The following is a 20308-nucleotide window of genomic DNA, read 5'->3' on the forward strand; positions in this document are numbered from 1 at the left end:
ACAAAGCCCTCACCACAGTCTGTAGCACTATGCTGGTCAGTCAGTTAACAATTTCAAAGTCTGTTGACTCCTCAGGAACATACATAACTGCTTTTAAAAAAATGAAAGTAAATGAAGCTTAAAATAAAATTCCTTACTTATAGACACGTTCCGGGTACTCATTAGCTATACGTGACCATCATCCTACCCCTCTCATACACTATAGACCTAGAATATTTCCCATCATGGCAGAAAGTTCTACTGATAGTTCCGAGGTATGGTATATGTAGTTACCTCACCTCTGTATCTCTGGGTACCTATATAATGCCTGGGTATATAGTAGCTACTCAATAAATACTAGAAGACGTAAGTAGGACCTAATACATAATTTAAATCGGGTATTGTGGAAAATCTCAGAATAGGGAATGTTCTCCTCTGCTCGTGAAGACTGAAGGAAAGACAGAGGAAAGGCTGCAGCTAAATCGAGCTTTGCAGTATAACCATGAGAGGAAGGTGAAGGGACATAGCACAGAGGAAAAGTAAAGCATCTAAAGATGAGTCATATCTCTGCTGAGTGTTTAGTGGTTTGGTAAGTTTCTTGTAGCTCAGAGTTGAAAGTAGAACTTCAGATTCCTATGATTTAAAGTACTATGTTTAGGGGTTCTTGGCAGAAATATCTGCCTCGGGCTGTAAGACTTTAACTACCTGCTGGTGAAACATATCTTGCAAAATTTAGAAAAATACATCAATTTCAACATGCAAGGTGAATAAAGAAAAGTAGGTGTCCCATTGCAATGGACAGGGACAGAGCCCACATCCTTCCAGTGGTCTGGAGCATCTGGCATCTGCACTAGAGATGAGTATTACAGTTTGCACAGAGCTCTGAGTACCTATCTTACTATGGATATCCAAGAAAGGTAATCTCTCTTGAGAAGGTCAGGACATGGAATACAAATGCAACCTCAGGCAGAAGTGGACATGCCTACTCTACACCTGGGTATGTACCTGCATTAAAGCAACACGTCACCCCCAGCCCCAGATACAAGGTTTTATTGTCTGACTTCTGTGTGGCCTGTGCATCTTGATATCCACATAGAAAAGAGGACTCAGATACAAGGTTTCATTGTCTGACTTCTATGTGACCTGTGCATCTTGATATCCACATAGAAAAGAGGACTCAGATACAAGGTTTCATTGTCTGATTTCCCTGTGACCTGTGCATCTTGATATCCACATAGAAAAGACAACTCGCCTCAGGATGCTGGAAGGAGTAAGGACCACAGGAGAAAAATAAGCAAATCCTCCAGTTTCTGCTCCTTCGAGGGAGGGAGCAGGTTCATTCTCTTCTGAAAGATGAGCTCGTTTATACAAGCAAACAGATCAGAACAGGATACAGGGAGGAATTCCCACTGCACACTGGCTCTTCACTTCCCCTTGTGAAGATAAAAGAAAAAGAAACAAAAGACTTTGGAGCATGGGGGTGATAGGATGGTAGGAGCCCAGAGCGCTTCTCTGCATTCAAGGCCTCTATAGCCCTCTCACTGACGCCCTCTTGATGCTGGGCCCTGGGTCTTTCTCTGAGAAGATGCAGGTCAGCTGGAGTTGGCTGGGGAGCTCATTAGCACCTCACTAGAGCCAAGGGCTGCCAGCTTTCCAGAAGGCATTTTGAACTCTCACTTTGGTTGCTTTTTTGAAATCAATACAATATGTTTTTTTCTGTGACTCCATCAACTGCCCTTGCTGCCCATGGAGGCTCCTGACTTCTAAGGAAAGCCTTCTGGGTTTATCAATGCACAGGTCTTCGCTTCACAAGCAACAGTATTATATTCTTCCATGTGGTCCTCTGTGTTCTACCCCGCCCCAGTCTCTCTCTCTGTCTCTGTCTCTCTTTGTGTGTGTGTGTGTGTGTGTGTGTGTGTGTGTGTGTGTGTGTGTGTGTGTGTATGTTTGTGTACATGCACACACAGAGGCCAGAGTACAATCTTGGGTGTCATTTCTCAAAAAGTACTATCTACCTTTGTTCTTTCGTGGGGTTTTGTTGTTTTGGTGTTTGTGTTTGGCTATTTACTTAGAAACAGAGATTTCTGCTTCTAATTAGGCTAAACTGTCTGGCCAGCAAGCCCCAGGGATCCAAATGTCTCCACCCAGATCCTTTTACATTGATACTAGGCATTGAGTTTGGCCCCCATGCTTGTAATGCAAGCAGTTTACTGACTGAGCTGTCTTCCAAGTTGGGCCCTCTGAGCAGCTAACAGAGCAGAACCTAGATCTGGGGAGAAAGGAGGCTGCACGGGGTGAAGTTAGAATAGGAATCCAACCCACAGCCAGATGCTGAGGTGACAAGGGCAGGGCATGGTCTATGAGGTAGCAGTGGACTGATTCTTCTCCCAGGTCCAGAGGAGACCTCAGGAGTCCTGGGTGGCAACCAGACCCCAAATCAGGTCATGGAACCACAAGAATGCTGGGTCTGTGTTCACTGCAAGGAGGAGCTGCTCTGATTAAGGATGAGAGCAGGGTTCATCTATGGGTCAAAACATGAATAGTTAGATCATTATTGCTGATCAACATACTTAGAATAAATGATAATTGAGTTCTCAGCCCCAAACAGGACAATTGTAACACCTTTCCTAAGGCAGAAAATAGAGCAGACGAGGAAGTAGAAAAAAATGTAGAGGTGGAAGGGCTACAAAACACTCTTCAGGGCATGGTCTAGCTATTGCAAACAATCTTACAGCAGCCCCAGTTGTGTGCATTGGACCCACAGAAGACTGGGCCAAGCAACATCCAATCATAAACTGAGGATGGTTTCATGGGGCCCTGACTTTCCTTGCTGAACTATTGGCAACTTATGGGTTCTGGGGAAGGGATAGTTATTGCCTTCAACTGGGTACCAAATGATAAGCCCTTCAGCATCCAAAGGTAAATTGTAAAGCCATGGCTACAAGTATAGACATGGCTATAACTAATGAGTCACAGAACAAAACAACAGTAACAACAAAATGGTATGACTGTAGAAAGCAGACCTGTGAAATGGAGGGAGGGATTACAGAAGGGTAGGGAGATAAAAGAGAGAGGAAGGAACAGACAGGATGCCCTCTATGTTGCTGTCATAGATATTTAATCAATAGAAAAAGAATGCTAAGTCTGGGATGAGGTTATTTAAATGAGCCCTTTGGTGTCAGACTGCCTTTTAGTTACCATGAATGCAGCCAGTAGGACCCAGGAGAATTCTGATTTCAGACATGCCCCCAGCAGGTCCCAAGGTCCCTAGAAGCCATCACAACAGTTGAGCTACAAGACTCTAGGACTGTAGTCCTCATGGACCCCCGGGGCAGTAAATCTTGTGGAAAGCTGCCATCAGCAATTCTGTAGATGGGCCTTCCAAAAGCCAGGTCTTTTCTATAAAGTGCAGGACTGTAAAACTGAATTTAGCCCTTCCATGCACCAATAGGAATGTAGGAAATGGAGCTTCCAGAACATGGCCAGCAGTAGCACTTGTAATATCGCAGCCCAGTAAACTGTGCGTACTCAGAAAGCCTGTAGACCACTGCCTCACAGAACACTAAGACTCCCAGGTCAAGAAGGTCTAAAGGTCAGAACTTGGCAAGATCTACAAGGAGATTTAATACAACCTCATGAGCATAATAAGGGGGTAATAATATTTATTATTAAAGTTATCTAATTCTTTTAATCTAAAAAAAGTGTGTGTGTGTGTGTGTGTGTGTGTGTGTGTGTGTGTGTGTGTGTGTAGGTAAAAGGACAACATTGGGTATCGATCCTCACCTTCCACCTTGTTTTGAGGCAGGGTTTTTGTTTACTGCTGTATCTACCTGGCCCTGGATATTTCAAAGGTTGTCCTATTAATACTCTCTGTCTCTTCATAGGAGTGCATGGATTACGGAACTTCTGTCATTGCATCTGATTTTATGTACGTTCTGGAAATCTGAACTTAGGTCCTCCCACTTACAAGTGCTTTATCCACTGACTCATCTCCCCATGTTCAATACCTTTCTTTAAAGTACTCTATTAGTCAACTTTTGCTACAGAAGCAATCACAAATCTTAATGATGGGCACCGGCCCTCAGTTCTTGCTTTCAGGTCTATGGATCAGTTATGGCTTAGCTAGGCATGGCTAAGGTTGAGTCCAGATTGGTTTAAAAGCTTTCCTATCTGCCCCTTCCAGGACCTGGGATCAGCTGACACTTGTTTCTTCTAAGGATGCACAGTAGGTGAGGCAGGGAGCAGAAACATCTGACAGCAGCTAAAAGTGTTTCTGGGAACCTTCTGCCACAGAGAAGCTATGAGACCAAGCTCCAAGCCAACTGGACTTTGTCAAAATCAAATAAGAAATGGTCTCTGCCTCTAGAATCAAAGGAGAAAACTTCTGCAAAATCAAAACATGAGTGTTTCCCAAGTAGCTGGCAAAGACTGGGCAGACGATAATATCTCAGCAACTGTTGGGTCTTATCCAAAGACATTATAATGATTGTCATCATTAGTAACCGTATCAACTAAGGATTTATTGTGACTCAGATAGAGCTGAGCACTGAGGCACAGTCTTCAGGGACAATCTTGAGAACTGTCCCCAGGAAAACACAGGCATCTTGGCTGGACAAAGCTGACTCTGGAGCCCTTGGAGCCAGTTAGACTATAGGAAGGAAAAGGCATAGGCCATGCGGGTCCCATCCAAGCTGCCCTCCAGATCAGTAGAAGTGCCCTTGGAGATACCCGTCTATGGCTGAGCCAGGAATTAACCCCAAATATCTTGACATTTGATCCCAGATAAATCACTGCTCCATCATCACCAGGAGGGAGAATATTTCGAAGTGGAATTGATTTATTTCAACATACTTTTTCTAAAAATATAAATAAATAAAATAAAATAAAATAAACCTTCTGCGTGTTTATTTTTATTTCTTTTAGGCTGAAGCCTCACTCCAAAAATAGACAGTCTTTTTTTTTTTTTTTTCAGTAGCCCTGTCATTAGCAGTTGCTACAAACACTGTGTGTCCCTCCCCTCCACAAAGAACTATGCCACTTGAAAAGAGCAACTAGAACAGAAGTCTCCTGGGATTCAGTGACTGGAGTAGCTGCAGTTCTTGGTGGTACTGTCCCCAAGGGAGGAGGCCAGACTAGCCCTAGATGTTCCCTGGAAGATGTGGGCGCTAACCCCATCCAAGTGGCTGAGTGTGGTGTGCACTCCCTCTAGAAAGTGAAGCCACACATCTCACCAACTACCACAGCTCTAATTGTGTATTCTTAACCATGGCTCTATGGTTTTCTCACTAGGAAGTGGGTATCAAAACCGTGAGTTATTCAGAGCATCCATGTCAAGTTTCACACATGGAAGAACCATTTCATTTTAAGAGAACATCCACCAATAGTGTTCTCCCTATATATAGACATCTTGCAGAAGAAGAGACAAACTAGACACAGCCTTGACTTTAACAGAAATCAGAGCCTAGCAGTGGTTTCTGGCGAGATCTGGGTACACATATAGTTTGTAATGGTGGAGACAGCTGCCAAGAGGAAGTCCTCTCTGGACACAAAGTGCCCGTGTTAAACTATGGCAGGGAAGAATTTTCTAGGGCAAAGCCTGGGAGGCTGGCTGTGGCTGGCTTCTAGCTGGGGTGGATTATGTACAGGTCTGAAAGAAACGTATATGCTAAGCTTTGCCGGCCTTCTCCAAAATGCAGCCATCTTGCCTTTACTTTTGTAGGTATGTGTGTAAATGTCTGTGTGCATATATACATACAGGTATGTGTGCATGTGTGTGCACATTCATGTGGATGACAGAGCTTGACATCAGGTGTCTCCTTTCAATCTCCCTTCACTTTATTTTTTGAGGCAGGGCATCTATCTGATAACTAATTTAGCTGGTTAGCAAGCTCTGAGGACCCTCTGGCCTCTGACTCCCCAGCACTAGCTTTGTAGGCATACACTACACTACCCAGCTTATTCACAGGTAATAGGACTTGTAAGCAGATGTGGCAAGCATTTTAGTGACTGAGCAATATCTCTAGTCCCCATGTCTTGCCTTTATACAGTATTTATCCCCTGAGTGTTTCCAGTGTGTCCAGCACAAGGGACAGGTAATGAGGAAACACAGCACCAGCGCCTGTCCTTGTGGAACCCATAACTTAAGGAACTTGATACATTAGCAACACAATGTGCCAATTACAGAGATCACCATGGATGACAAGGATGGATCAGGCAGCCTCAAAAAGCCAAGAAGTAGCCCAGAGCTAGGTTCTGTGAGGAGCAATGTCACTGTCTAGCAGTGGCAAGGAGAAGGACCAAAGTCAGCCTGGCTGTGAAAGGGAGCCCCTGGGAAAGGTTCCTGAGAACCATAGCTGGAGAGACACAAGGTCCAATATATGGATGGTCTCCCTGCTGTGGGGGTCACTATTAAAGAGGAACAGGCTCTGCCTGACAGTAAGACACAGACAGAATCCAATAGAGCTGAAAGAGAACAAGACCTAAAAGCAGAAAGGAAAGAAACTAAAGGACTAGTCTCCAGGCACAGGCAATTACACTGCTGACTGTTCACACCTCCAAGACGGTCTGTGGCCTGTGCACATACCTGGGAAGGCATACACCGGCATTTCATCATATGAAAAGTTGTCTGTATTCTATAGATGCAAAAGCACACGGGAATAATTCAGGAGCATCTGGGAGAAGGGTTTCAAATCAATAAAACATATATGTGTCAGGAGTTGAATTGTGCCCCCCAAGAAGAGATGTTTGAATTCTAATCCCTGGAGTCTCGATGAACAAGGCCTTCTTTGGAAGTCATCTCTGTAGAAGGTATGCAGCTAAGGATACAGAAGGGACTCAATTCAATGACTATATTCATTGCAAGCAGAGGGACATCTGCACACAGAAACACACAGAGAAAAGTCTATGGTGCAAGAGTTGGAAATGAAATCAATTGGCCCATAAGCCAAGAAGGTTTGCCCATAACACCAGCCCCATGCCTGGCAGCTTAGAGATACCCAGCTAGGAGTAAGCCACAGAGAGGCAGAGAAAAACTGAGTAATACATGAGTACTTTGGATGTGCACATGCGTCCTAGAGGTCACAAATGGAAGTTACTGACAAGTACTCTCAGATTCACTGAGCCCTACCTGTGGGACGAGGCCAGACAAGGATGAGCTGACAGCTACTATTGTGGCCATGTCATCTCAGTCGTTCCTCATGACTAACTGAAGATGTCTCATTGTGGTCACCTTGCAGATGTGACAAGGGGGTTGCAGAATGATGGGGATAGGCCCCAGCACAAACACTAAGGGGCAGAGTTGGGATCTAAATAGGGGACATCCCATAGCTTGCTTTTAGGTCACAGACCGTATGTAAAGAGTCCCTGTCTATAAGCCACATGCTCCTGAGAGTGAAAAGCTCTTTATCTCTGTAAGTCATTTCCCTCTATCCTAGCATAAACCAGAAGACACAGGGACTAAGACTCTTAGAGGCAGACAGAAATATAAAGCTTAGTTCAAAACACATCCAGTGTGGGGACAGTGAGTTGATTCAGTGAGAAAAGGAGATTTTCCCACTAACCCTGTATGCTCTCGAACACACACACACACACACACACACACACACACACACACACACACCAAATAAATAAATAAATAAATAAATAAATAAATAAATAAAATTAAAATATTTAAACACATTCAGTTCTAAAATGGCCTACCACAAGAGTCAAATTTGTGAAACTTGTTACAGCAGAAATTTAACAGAGATTATTTCCAAAAAGTACTTCATTCTGAGTACAGGGGACACTATTGGTAAAAAATCCCAACTACCTATCTGTTCACAGTTTTCCCCACAGTTGTCTCTTCCCAGGGGAAGCCTCCCCAGTACTGCTGCATCCTCCTACAGCTGCCCCTCCTGTTCTTCTGATTAGGGTCCTTCCTATGGGGAAAGAGCTCCTGTATCCCACAGACATCTTCTTGGACAACCCGAATCCTTCAGCTCCTAGCATGGAATTGGCTACAAAAGCCTGGCCAATAGGACAGAATGGCTGTGCTGATCTGAGATGCTCATCCCAGGCATGAGATGCTCATCCCAGGCAGGATGGGTAAGAACTTCTGCTACGACTGATATTCTGACATGAACAGAGTTAAGCTTTCTTAGCTTTGAGGTCAATAAGTAGAAAGTATAGATACTGAACTGCTCCAGCTCACCACTATCTCACCCTGTGAGCACATAGGAGGGTGTGTGAGCAATGAGGAGCAGAGCCATAAATGGAGAAAGAAGAGGAAGTCCCACGTCCAGCACTGGAGCCTTGAAATGAAATTTGGAAGCAACTCCATCTGGAAAGTAACTCTATCTGAGAAGCAACCCCATTGGTAGCCTGGGGTCTATGCCATAGCCTCTGGGTCTCCATCCAGTTAGACTTGGGATGCTGTCCCTCACACTGTAGATGCAGACAGGATGGTTTCCCATCTTACCACCATGCTCTGGCATTCTAGTCCCAGCTCTGTTACCTTGGCAGGATAGAAATGAGAGTGTGGGCAGAGTTGGGCAAATCCAGAAGGTACGAGGGACGACGGAGGCTTGGGTGGACTCATCCTGGCAGTGAGATCGGGGTCTGTTTTGGAGATGCAAAGGAAAGGCAGAGGAAAGCGGTACCTCTGCCAGAGGGAGTCAATCCAAAGCCAGAGGGAGGAACTGGCAAGTGAGGCTGGCACAAATGAGCTGTGCAAACAGGGCCCAAGGCAACTCTCTGCTGCCAGACTACTCTGCAAAAGAGCCTCTGGGGAAAGGGGGGAGGGGAGGGAGCCACAGCAGCACAGCAGGAGGCCTGTATGGCCACCAAGCTCTTGATGCACGTGCTACATAGTTGTGTGTCACCTTGACACAAACTAGAGTCACTTGAGAAGAAGAAACCTCAACTGAGAAAATGCCCCTACCAGATGGGACTATGGGCAAGGCCTGTGGTCCATTTTCTTAATTAGTGAATGATGTGGGAGAACTCTACCGGCTCTGGGTGATGCCACCCTAGTGGTGGTCCTTGGCAGGTGCTTCTGGGTGATGTAAGAAAGCAGGCCGAGCAAGCCTTGAGGAACAAGCCAACACCACTGTTCCTTCATGATCTCTGCTCTACTTCCTGCCTCCAGGGTTCTGCCTTGATTTCCGGAACTAATTTCCCTCCATGGTGGACTGTAACGTGGAAATGTAAGACAAATAAACCTGTTCTTTCCCCCAAAAGTTGCTTTTGGTAACTATGTTTTACTACAGCAATAGAAAGCAAACTCAAGCAGTGGCTAGTGGCTGAGGCACCTGTCAAAGCAAGGACTCTGTCAACTATTCATGCCCTTGACATTTCTCTGCCATACACTTTTCTCATCGCCTTAAATCTTTGAAAGTTTGGTACAATACTAAAATGTGTGTGTGTGTGTGTGTGTGTGTGTGTGTGTGTGTGTGTGTGTTTTCTCTGTCTCTCTGTCTTTTTGTGTCTGTGTGGGTCTCTCTGTCTCTTTGTCTGTCTGTCTGTCTGTCTGTCTCTGTGTGTGTGTCTGTGTGTGTGTGTGTGTGTGTGTGTGTTTTCTCTGTCTCTCTGTCTCTTTGTGTCTGTGTGGGTCTCTCTGTCTGTGTGTGTGTTTGTCTCTCTGTCTTTGTGTATGTCTCTGTCTCTTTGTCTGTCTGTCTGTCTGTCTGTCTCTCTCTCTCCCTGTGTGTGTGTGTGTGTGTGTGTGTGTGTGTTGTTTTGGAGAAAGAAAGACAGAAGGAAATGGAGCTGAGTTCCAAATGTGATGGTGGAGCGTAGAGAGGAAGTATAAGGCAAGAGAGCTAATTGAGACCACCAGGAATAGAAACGAAGGAAAAACGCGACCATAGAAATAGAAGTTCCCAAAATATACTAAAATATAAAAGAAAGCTAATTCTTTCCCATCCTTAACAACCAGAAGAACTTCTGGTGGACTCTCCGATTGCAGATTAACTTTAGGACAGGAAGGAGCTCCTGGCACAGGCCACAGTGTACAAAGACAGCCATTAGTGTAATCACGAGGCAGACTCCATGATTTCCAGAGACAGTGGGGCAGATCATCAGTGTAATAAAGGAACTAGTCATTCAGAAGTGTCCAGTCATATCAGAGTGAGGAGGGTAGGAAAGTGGTGGCCTGGGCTGAGATCATGAAGGCAGAGCCTATAGAGACACAAGGTACAGCCAACTGCTGGGTGTAGCTCACGGTATAAAAGGAGTTTTACACCATCTCTGCAAATTGAAAAAGTTAAGGAATTAATGTCAGCGAAGACCAGGACTCAGCAGTAAGATGTGAAGGGACCCTGAAGAACCACTCTTGTCTTCAGGCCTATAAATATGGCAAGTCACATAATGGACAGCGTTAGTTGAGCAGAAGGAAAAAAACTGGGGATAGACAAAAGTTCAGAAGAGTGAGACTCACAGAAGAAAGTCTTGGAGCTGTGTGCAAATGTGCCCAAGGGAGATGAACCCAGAGAGAAAGCACAGCCATCCCAGGAGCCAGCCTCTATGCCCAGTGTTAGGGCGTGAGTGTGAGTGTGAAATGTCCCTACAAGCTCCCTTTCGAACAGTTGATCCCCATCTGCCACAGCTGTATTGGAGGATTGCACCATCTTTAGAAGGTGAGGCCTAGCTGGAAGAAATTGGCTACCAGGGTGCAGTGCAAGGGACACAAGAGACAGGTCTTGTTTATAGGGTGGTCTCACTTCCAACCTGACCTCTTTGCTTCTGCTTTGTATCTGCCGCCATGGATGTGAGGGAAACGAAGGCTCACATCACCATGGACTGAGCCACTTGAGCCACCATACCTTCCTCCATAATGATGGACTGTGAACAATAAGGCAAAACAAACCTCTCTCCCCTGTAGCTACTTGTTGGGTGCACTGTCACAGGAATGAGAAAGATCACTGAGCAAAGGACAGAAGTGAAGCACCTGCTGACCTTCCTTCTCTGAGTCCAGATTCACTGTTAGACTCCCATAGCATGGTAATCAGGGGCAGTAGCTCTTTCCAGATGCCACGGATATCTGTCTACTGTACAGGAGACTAGAAGAGGCTACTCAAACACTCATACACAAAGCTGGGCCGAGGGTCATCTGCATCATCCTTGGGAATCAGATGAGCCACGGTTGGTCCAGTTGTTGCTCATTCACATTGTCAAGTTCATTGCAGTTGTACCGTGGAGAGCTGTGATGGTCAGCTCCAGACAGGACTCAGCATCCCAACTTCTGTCTACACAGCTTGCCTACAGGAGAAGTTAGGAAAGGAAGGTCATGAACGAAGGACCCTTGAGAGACTTGGCTTAAGAGAGAAGTACGGCACATCATCTTACATTGCTATGGCCATACCTAAATATAGACAGGGATCAGTGAAGGCCTCCTTGCCTATGAAAAAACAATAATCAATGGCACACTGAACAGAGGATACTGTCAGAGGACTCTCTGAACTCCCTTAGCTAGTAAAAAGAGGTTCTCACAGTACTTCAGGAAAGTTGAGATAACATCATTCTTCTCTCTTTACAAATGGAGAAACTGAGGCTTGGGCACACACTGACATTAACCAAACAGCAAGATGTTACAGATAGAGCAAAAACCGAAACAGCCCATCTGGCTACAAAAGAGTAGCCTCCATCTTCCCAGTATGAAAAGCATGTACTCACGCTTGCAAAGACAGAAAGCTACAGTCCTGTCTCCTAGGCCTGGCAGCACTGTTCTCATGTGTATACAAGATCAGAGGAGCAACGTGTAGACTTCGTTCTGCTGCTGCTTGACTTGAGCAGGAAGCTCTCGCTTGCTGAGAACTAGAGGATCAGCAGCTCTGCCAGCAACTGCCTGCTCCCTGATACCAGACATTTCCATCAGAAAGAAACACATTCCAGTTATTGGGTAGAACTCGAATCACATCTGCCCCCTGGATACACATAGAAGCAACAGGCATGCTACTCTGATTAATAATGAAAGTCTGGGCACGAGCACATTTTATTGTAAAAAGAGAGGGAGCCAAAGCCTAGCTTCCTTTCCTACCAGGCTTAGGAAAACATTAAATAAGAAAAAAAAAATCACAAGACTTGGGGACCAAAAAAAAAAAAAAAAAAAAAAAGGCTTTAAAGAAATAAAGAAGCAAAGAAATCCACCTGCCCAGGTGGCAGAGAAGCATGAATTTTATACTATCCCAGGAGCCTGCAGTTCCACAGAGCTGTGTCATTTGTTTCTTGTGCTGTTTTAAGGAAGACATTCTGTTGTTCACGAGAGACAAAGAATAAGTGAAGCATACCATTTTAATCCAACTCCTCAAATAGGGAAACCGAGGACCTGAGAATGTCATCTATGCCCACTTGACCACAAGATGAGACGTGCATCTATTCTCAGAGAACTCTCCTCCAGCACAGGTTCAGAGCTCCCTGGATGAGGATGTGCATGTCTTGAGCAGGAGACAGAGTGTGGGTTTTCAGGATAATGTCACACTACTACAAGGAACCTCTCTGATGCCTGGGCGAGCCATCAGGGTCACCTGAGTTGCTGCCTCCTACTGACTGCTCCTGTTTTGTTTTGCTGACATGTCCATGTGTTGCCAGTTTCTTCATGGGGATCATTGCTAAGTGGTTGGTAGTAAGAAGTGCAAAACGTTTGATTCTAGTTTCTCTCCCCACCATTACACGCCCCATGAAGTCTTTGGGATCCACTGGTAGGCTAGTCACCTTGGAATGAAGAATGGGAATATTGGTTGAGTTTGGGCGCAAGGACAGCTTATAGGACCAGTTGGACACCCTAACTAATGTATCAGGCCTTGCTCCATGCATAATCCATTAGTTCTTAAATTTTTAATGCAAGACCCATCCTTCTGATTGAGCTATCAACACATTCCATCAGGTCAACCTCTACCTGAACCCCATGGCTCCAGAGCTTCATGGGTGATAGCCAAGGCTATCCCTAGCCCTTGTCAGTCATATAAAAATGTAGTATTTTTTTCATGTCCTTGAATTTGTAGACATCTGCTTCCCATGTATGGAGATCAGATCTGTCTGTGATATTGCTATATGTTCACTATGAGCAGATGGGATCGACCTCAGTTAGGGAGCAGTGGTCAAGAGAGATGCTGCAAGTTTCAGAAGTGAATTAGTCTACAGTGAGAGAATGGAGGCATCAATAAACACTGCTGCAATAAATCACTTAAAACTTCAACATCCCCCTGCCAAAAAAAATTTGTTCAGCTTTTGAGTTGTATATATCCTGAACTTTAGAGCTTGTTGGTGGTGGCTAGGGGAAGCTATATCTTACCATCTGTTTCTGAACAGGCTAGATATCTTTGGTTAAAGAGGTTAAGCCTAGGGGCATTGTTAATGCCTTGTTTTTTTGATCCAACTAATTAGGATACTGTTAGCTACTGTAACAAATAAACCCTAAAGCATTATAGCTGAACACACACACACACACACACACACACACACACACACATTAGTTTTTACTGATTAAACAATAGCTCTGCTTAGCAGACACTTCTTCAGAAAGTGATTCATGGACCCAGGCTTCTTGAGTACTTGACTCCATCATCTCTTGGAACCTTGGGCTTATCATCACCCAGACAAAGTCTCAAGAGTGAAGGTGGAAACCAGCGATCCTACTTTTAAACTGATTGAGCATGAGAAGACATGCAGCCCTTCTATGTATGCCCCTTTGACTGCAGCCAATTGTATGTAGGGCCCTAATGAAATTGAGGCATTCTGGGAAATGTAGTCTTTGGTTACAGAGACTGGTCTCCTTGTTCTCTTCCAGACTTAGGTGGAATACTATTTCAAGGAGCTATGCGGCACACTCAAATGATATCCATCTAGCCATATGTATTAGTTTGAGACGTACTAGGAATTTTCCATAGATCTCATCTCTGGAGAGTTAGTCTGCATTTTTCTTCATATGTCTCCATGGGTATTTAGTAGGAAAGTGAGAAAGTGAAAGGTAAGGTCTCAAATCAGAATAAATAGAAAAACTTGGGCTCAAGTAAAATGAATCATTTCCTTATATGTAACCAGCTTCACTGTCCTTTTCCCACATTGTCCACGACTTCTGGCCAGAGGCCATAGGACTGAAACTCAACACTAAGACATTAGTAATAAAGAAATCTCCCCATGGGATTGGTCTGGGCCAATGTTTCCCCTCTGTATCTTAGTCCTATGGGGCTGGACCATTCTCTTCTGCAGCATTATGCTGTGTGCTGCAAGACAGATAGATGTTTGATAGTATATATATCATATATATATATGAATATATATACTATATAGTATATATATATAGATTATATATATACTATATATATATTATATGAATTCCACTCATAGACACCGGGTATTCCCTATCTGAGGTATGACAATCAAATCTGTCTGTGATATCATTATGTATTAAGTGTGGGCAGAGAAATAAACTCCAGTTAAGGAGCAGTGGTCAAGGGAGATACTCCAAATCTCAGAAGTATATTAGGCTACAGTGAGGGGATTAAGGATTCCCTCACATTGGCCACAGCATCCTTCCAAAGCTAAAGCATGTGGCTTGACTGAGCCTAGTGGAGCCTAAACCTTAAACAATATTCCATCTAAGTCTGGAAGAGAAGATATTATGGAAGGTTAGCAGTAGGCAAAATAGAAAAACAATCTCCTTTACATAAGGAAGAAGGCACAGCTAGATATTGTGATTCATGAGACTGACTAGCAGGGACTCAGCATCTTCACAGGCAATGCAAGACTACAGTGAAGGTTAAGTAAAACCTTATGTGCAAAGTGGCTGGTGCACAATCGATGGTCCACAACTGCCAGCCAAGTGCAGCCTCTGCAGCTCATTCACTGGCCCCCATCATTCTTCCATTTGAACACGGGAGGGTAATGTTCCAAGTGGATGAGGATTTAATGCAATTGCCATTTGATTTAATTTCCAAATGCGTTAAAACTGTTAATTCAACACATCAGCATGCAGCTGATGAAGTAGTCAAAATAATTCAAGGGAACCAATACTTGTCAGGTTTTATTTATCCACATTTTCACTTCTTTAAAATAAGCTGGTCTCTGTGCCTGTATAGAGTACAATATACATAGATGTCTCCCTGTTAGCTTCCCACACACACATATGTTCAGGTTGAGTTTTTCACTCTTTTTCCATCTGCCATTTCTCTTTTCCTATGAAAAGCTAATGGGGATGTTATCAAGAGCGAGAAAGTGAGAGGCTGAGGTGGGGCAGCTGGGAAATGCGGAGATGATGAAACTAACAAGACAAGCATCTCTGTGTGTGTGTGTGTGTGTGAGAGAGAGAGAGAGAGAGAGAAAGAGAGAGAGAGAGAGAGAGAGAGAACCATGTTTGCCTAAACTCTCTACATATGCGATCTTTCTCTCTAATATAAGAAAGCTAGACTTCTATTCCATTTTATGTTTAGGGAATCACAAAATTAAATTCCCAATTAATATAGTCAACAGAGGTGGATCATAATCTGAAACCAAGACTTCAGACTTCTTATCTACGTATCCTTGGTAATGACAACTATTATAAGGAATCATATAAGCATCATTCAAAGCTAGTATGAAACCCTGAGAAGACTTCCTATAGAAAAATAAGTCTGTAGAGAGGATGAGGTTGCTGAGGCTTCTCTGAGGACTGGTAGGAGATGAGAGACTGGGAAGGGATGGGTCAATGTAAAAAGATGTCCAACTTTCAGGTCTAACTTGGACTTGATACACATGCTAGCACATGAAGCACTCCTGAGGAAATAGGTAGGACTCATCAGGACACAAGAGTCTTCCCCTAAAATGGACAGAATAGAGGGTCCAGAACCTTTTTCTTTAAAAAATGACAATCCAATGGCCATATGACAGGCTCCATAATTAGCATGACTAGAGGAGATGGGCTCAGGCTCCAAATCACAGCCAGTGTAGATAAAAGGGAAGCCATAAGGAAAATGCAGGGCATTACAAAGCTTGCAGGTTCCACTAGAGGAAGTGCAGGCTTAAAGGAAAAGATAAAGAGAAGCAAGGTAGCTGCTTTTTTGGTGTACCCTCAGGGGTAGGCAAAAAATGGAGTTCAAACAAGGAGAGCCTCTGAAGGAAGGAAACATGTCTTATGAATTAAGGTAATAAGCACCCCCTCAAGGTGAACATACTCAGACACTCAGGTGCTTCATATATAATGTGCAGTTCTCATCTGTCAATCAAAACTAAGATAAAACTTTAATAAAAATAATATAAAGAAGGAATAGTGAAGGGCCCTCAGTAGAGCTGCATGCTTGTAGATGGTGACTTCAAATACTCCATGGTCAGATTCCTGGATGCACCCATGTGTCAGTTACTGTCTCAGTATTGTAGAACCAGCAGAAAACTGGACTCACAAAGCTTCTCACTTCAGGGACCTGTGCTCTAGCAGAAAATCTGAGTAGCATACAACTACAGTCCTGATGTTAAATGCCAATACCCTCCCCCTAAAAGTCAGTGTGGTCCCTAGGATGGATCTGTTGGGAGGTGGTAAGACTGTTAAAATGAGGTGGCCTACTGGGAAGTCTGCAATGGTTACTGCTGTCAAGTTGATCTAAACCTGAAATGCCTACCTAGTACATAAGTAAAGCCCTCTTCTGGGTTTATCTACAGCAGAACCCCAGTTTCAAAGACAATTAGAGCAGAAATCTGTGACATATTGAATGGATTAAACCTTTGATAAATTCATAACACAATGGCATCATACATTAAGAAGTGGTGGAAAATAAAAGGCGGGCCTTTGGAGGATGTAGGTAAAGGTAAGCATGACCTTGGGATTCTTATCTTTCTCTGGTTACTTACTATATAGATTCTTCTCTTCAATTTTTGTCAATCATGAAGGATTCCCTTAACCACATACCCTGCCACTACTAGGAATTTTGCTCAAGGGCATAGGGTCAAGAAATTAGGAATTAAGCATTCTGAAAGTGTGAGCTAAGATAAATATTTCCTTTAGTTCTTTGGTTGAACCTTTGGCCATTGACATACAAAACTAACTATAGCCATTAGGTCATCCAGTGTTTCCCTTCCAGGGAACTACAGGACCTTAGTCTTCTCTGCTTTTGTTTCCTGGCTATCAAGTGAGCAATCTGTACCAAGTCTTGCTTGGCCATGTGGAATGGATGGTGTGAGATATGATTACTGCCTCTGGAACAGAGTCAGCAGGGAATGAGCCTCCACCAGTGTTGATGGTTGCTATGCACATAAGGCTTGTTTGTAAGCAATATATATATATTTCATACAAACAAGTTTTTCTCCCTGCCAAGGTTAATGAATCCATGATAATCAGAGGCAGCAAGAGTCCAGGAGGAGAGGGTATGGTCAATGTCTTAGGAAATAGTAAATACTGAGACCTTCAGGACAGTCCTTAAGGCTGTGGGAAAGACTTCTGAAAACCTGAGTTCAAGAATATATAATTTTTCAACTGAAATATAAGGATGCAATAGGAATTGTATGAGGAGCTTCAAAGACCTAAAAGAACAGAGGTAGCTGCACTGTGAGCCAGCTTGTCAGAAAAATACAAAGGCAGGTAGATAAAAAAGCAAGCGGATTCCTGAATTCAAGGTCAGCCTGGGACAGAGCTAGGTTAGGCCTAGGCAGGTAGAATGGTAATCTCAGGACAGGATCCCATTTAGCTAGTTCATTGTCTGTGCCAAAAAAGGCAGGCGGATCTCTGAATTCAGTTACAACATTTAAAAACATGTGCTTACTGTCTCTTTATAAAAATCAAAAGGCTGGGGTCATGGGATGCTGATTCATTGGGTGATCAAAAGGGAACCTGGGGTAATGACTGAGTTGATATGTAAATAAAAGACTGGCTCTTGGTCTGTAAGAGATGAGCTATCCAGAGAGAGTTTCTAGAATTGCAAGAGAGAGCTATCCGGAGAGAGAGCTATCTGGAGAGAGAGCTTTCTAGAAAGCTGTCTTGATTAGAACATAAGCCATTAGCTTGTAACCTATGATTTGACTTCAGTTAGGGTTTTTATTTTATTTGTTTGTTTTGTTTTGTTTTGTTGCAACTCCTAGATACCCCTTCCTAAAAGAACCTTCTCCAAGTTAGGTGAGGCTAGACCTTGGCAAGTTTGTTCTACCATATGATGCCCCCACTATTGCCTTTCAGTACTCTACCAAAAAAGTTCAAGCAATAAATTTTGAGACTGTAGAGTGAAAAATTATAAAGACCATTTTATGAAATATATATAGGCTTTTTCTTTACCCTAAACCTGAGCAAAAGGATGCAAGTTCCAGAAAGCGGAACTGGATGTAAGATTTCAGGCTTTCACTGCCCCGAGACACATTCCGGGTGGAGGGCATTATCCCTGAATCAGAGGACACTTGCTGGATTAACATTCCTCAAGTCTCAGGGTGGGGCTATGGCAAGTGAGAAATAGTTAACCTGAAATAGTTGGTAATGACAGGGTAGGGCACAGTGACATGGTAAAACTACATTTTTGAGAAGAATGAGTATGCAGAGTGATTTTTCACGTGGCTCTAAATCATTTAGGGTGGGTTCCTCTGAAATGTTCCACTGTTCTTGGTTACCCCCCTTGAGGTTTTCCCAGTGTTACAGCCTGCTGATGTTCAAAATTTGTAAAACAACCAATCATGTGTAACCACGTGAAAATTCCTTCCTTTCCCCACCCCATGCTATTAAAAAAAAAAAAAAAAAAAAAAAAAAAAAAAAAAAAAAAAAAACCTCAGCTTGCTGGCCTTTTGTCAAAATTCTGTTCCTTCGTGGACGAGCAGTGTTGACATTGGCTAGCCAACTCTCTTCAACAAACCTCTGCTGATTGCATCCAGGTATGGTTTCTTGTGATTTTTGGGTGGTCGTGATTTCCCAAGACTTGAGGAAGGGTCTCCTGAATTTGGGGGTCTTCAAGACAAAGTTTCTTTTTTCTTTTCACATGTATTTAATTATCTTAGATATTTTACTTAGCAATGATGCTCATATGCAAAGGGAAACCAGAGTACTGCATAAAGGGTTAAAGTTGCAGAAGGTAGAGCTAAAACTGGGGTGAGTGCTCTGTTAGAGGAGGCAGTCAGAGGCCTCTCTGAGAGGCTGCTGTCAGGGCAGAGGACCATGTGAACAAGACAAGGGAGTTATCTAATTACCAGAAAGAAAAAGAGAAAAGCAAGTACAAAGGTCCTGAGGTCAGAACTAGCTTGTTATCTTTCAAAGAAGAGAAGAATCAATGTACTTAGAGAAGGGGTAAGAAGACTAATGTGTAACCGGGGCTCAGAAAACAAAGAGACATAGAGAAGTCAGACCTAAGGCCAAGGCAAAGAGTGTAAATTGTGTTCTGAGTATTATAGAAATGGCTGAAGGTGATATGTTGGCATGCACTGTGTGTGTGTGTGTGTGTGTGTGTGTGTGTGTGTTATATTCATGTTTGAGTATGTGCACCTGATCAGCACCTTGTATCTTCCTCCATCATGCTCAACCTTATCTTCTGAAACAAGGTCTTTCTCATTCAATCTGAAGATCACAGATTCAGGAAGGCTGTCTGGCCAATAAGCTCCAGGGTTCCTCCTGACTCTGTCTTCCAAGTTCAGGGATTATAGACACATGCCATTATTTCTGGCCTTTATATATGTGGTGGGGGATCTGAACTTAGTTCCCTGCAACTTGCATGACAAGTACTTTATTGAGTGAGTCATCTCCCCAACTTCGAAGGCTTTACAAGGAAATGCAAGGATGGAAAATTTGCTTTCAAATTATCACTCAGGGTTCTTCAGAAAAAGCAGACCTTACTCAGGCAAGATTCAAGCAAGAAGGCAGCTGGAATAATCATCCAGCCAAACTGCATGGAACATGACAAATCCAGCCCTTGTGCTGTCTCTAGACATAAAATTTTGGGACTCACAGGTATGCATATTTTCACCTGCCTATTTCCTGTAGCTGCTTTTCCTATGGCAGTAGAAGGAAAGAGTTACAACAAGAGGCTGGGTGCCCCAAGAAGCTGAGGATAGTCAGCAGCATGCCCTATGCAAGAAGCTTGCCAATCTGCTCTATGAAAGATCCGAGGTGGTAGAGGGTGGTGGTTTCTACACTGACTTGGGAAGGTGGATTCACATAGGAATGAAGGCAGACCTCAGCCCATGTTCTTGAACCCCAAGCCTGGCCTCTGGATCACTAGACCCGAGATATTTTTATTGTTGATTTTGTTGCTTTTGACTATTGCTACAGGCAAAAAATGTCTAGTTAAAAGGGAGGTTTTGTAGTGCTTCAGTGGCTCCAAGGGACACACCCATGGAAGCATTTACCATTACCCCTTCTTCTAGCATGCACTTGTTCTCTATAGTTGCTCTCCCTGAGGAAGCAACAGCCAGCAGT

The 20308-nt window shown here is 43.6% G+C and overlaps 1 protein-coding gene across 12 annotated transcripts in view; it reads right to left on the reverse strand.

Moving 5' to 3' along the window:
- Ptprt (protein tyrosine phosphatase receptor type T) overlaps positions 1-20308 on the reverse strand; it is a 1076931-nt gene that overhangs the window by 639243 nt on the left and 417380 nt on the right. The gene's annotated exons all lie outside the window — the stretch shown is intronic.

The sequence above is a fragment of the Arvicanthis niloticus genome, chromosome 2 (assembly GCF_011762505.2).
Source record: "Arvicanthis niloticus isolate mArvNil1 chromosome 2, mArvNil1.pat.X, whole genome shotgun sequence".
In the NCBI taxonomy this organism is placed as follows: domain Eukaryota; kingdom Metazoa; phylum Chordata; class Mammalia; order Rodentia; family Muridae; genus Arvicanthis; species Arvicanthis niloticus.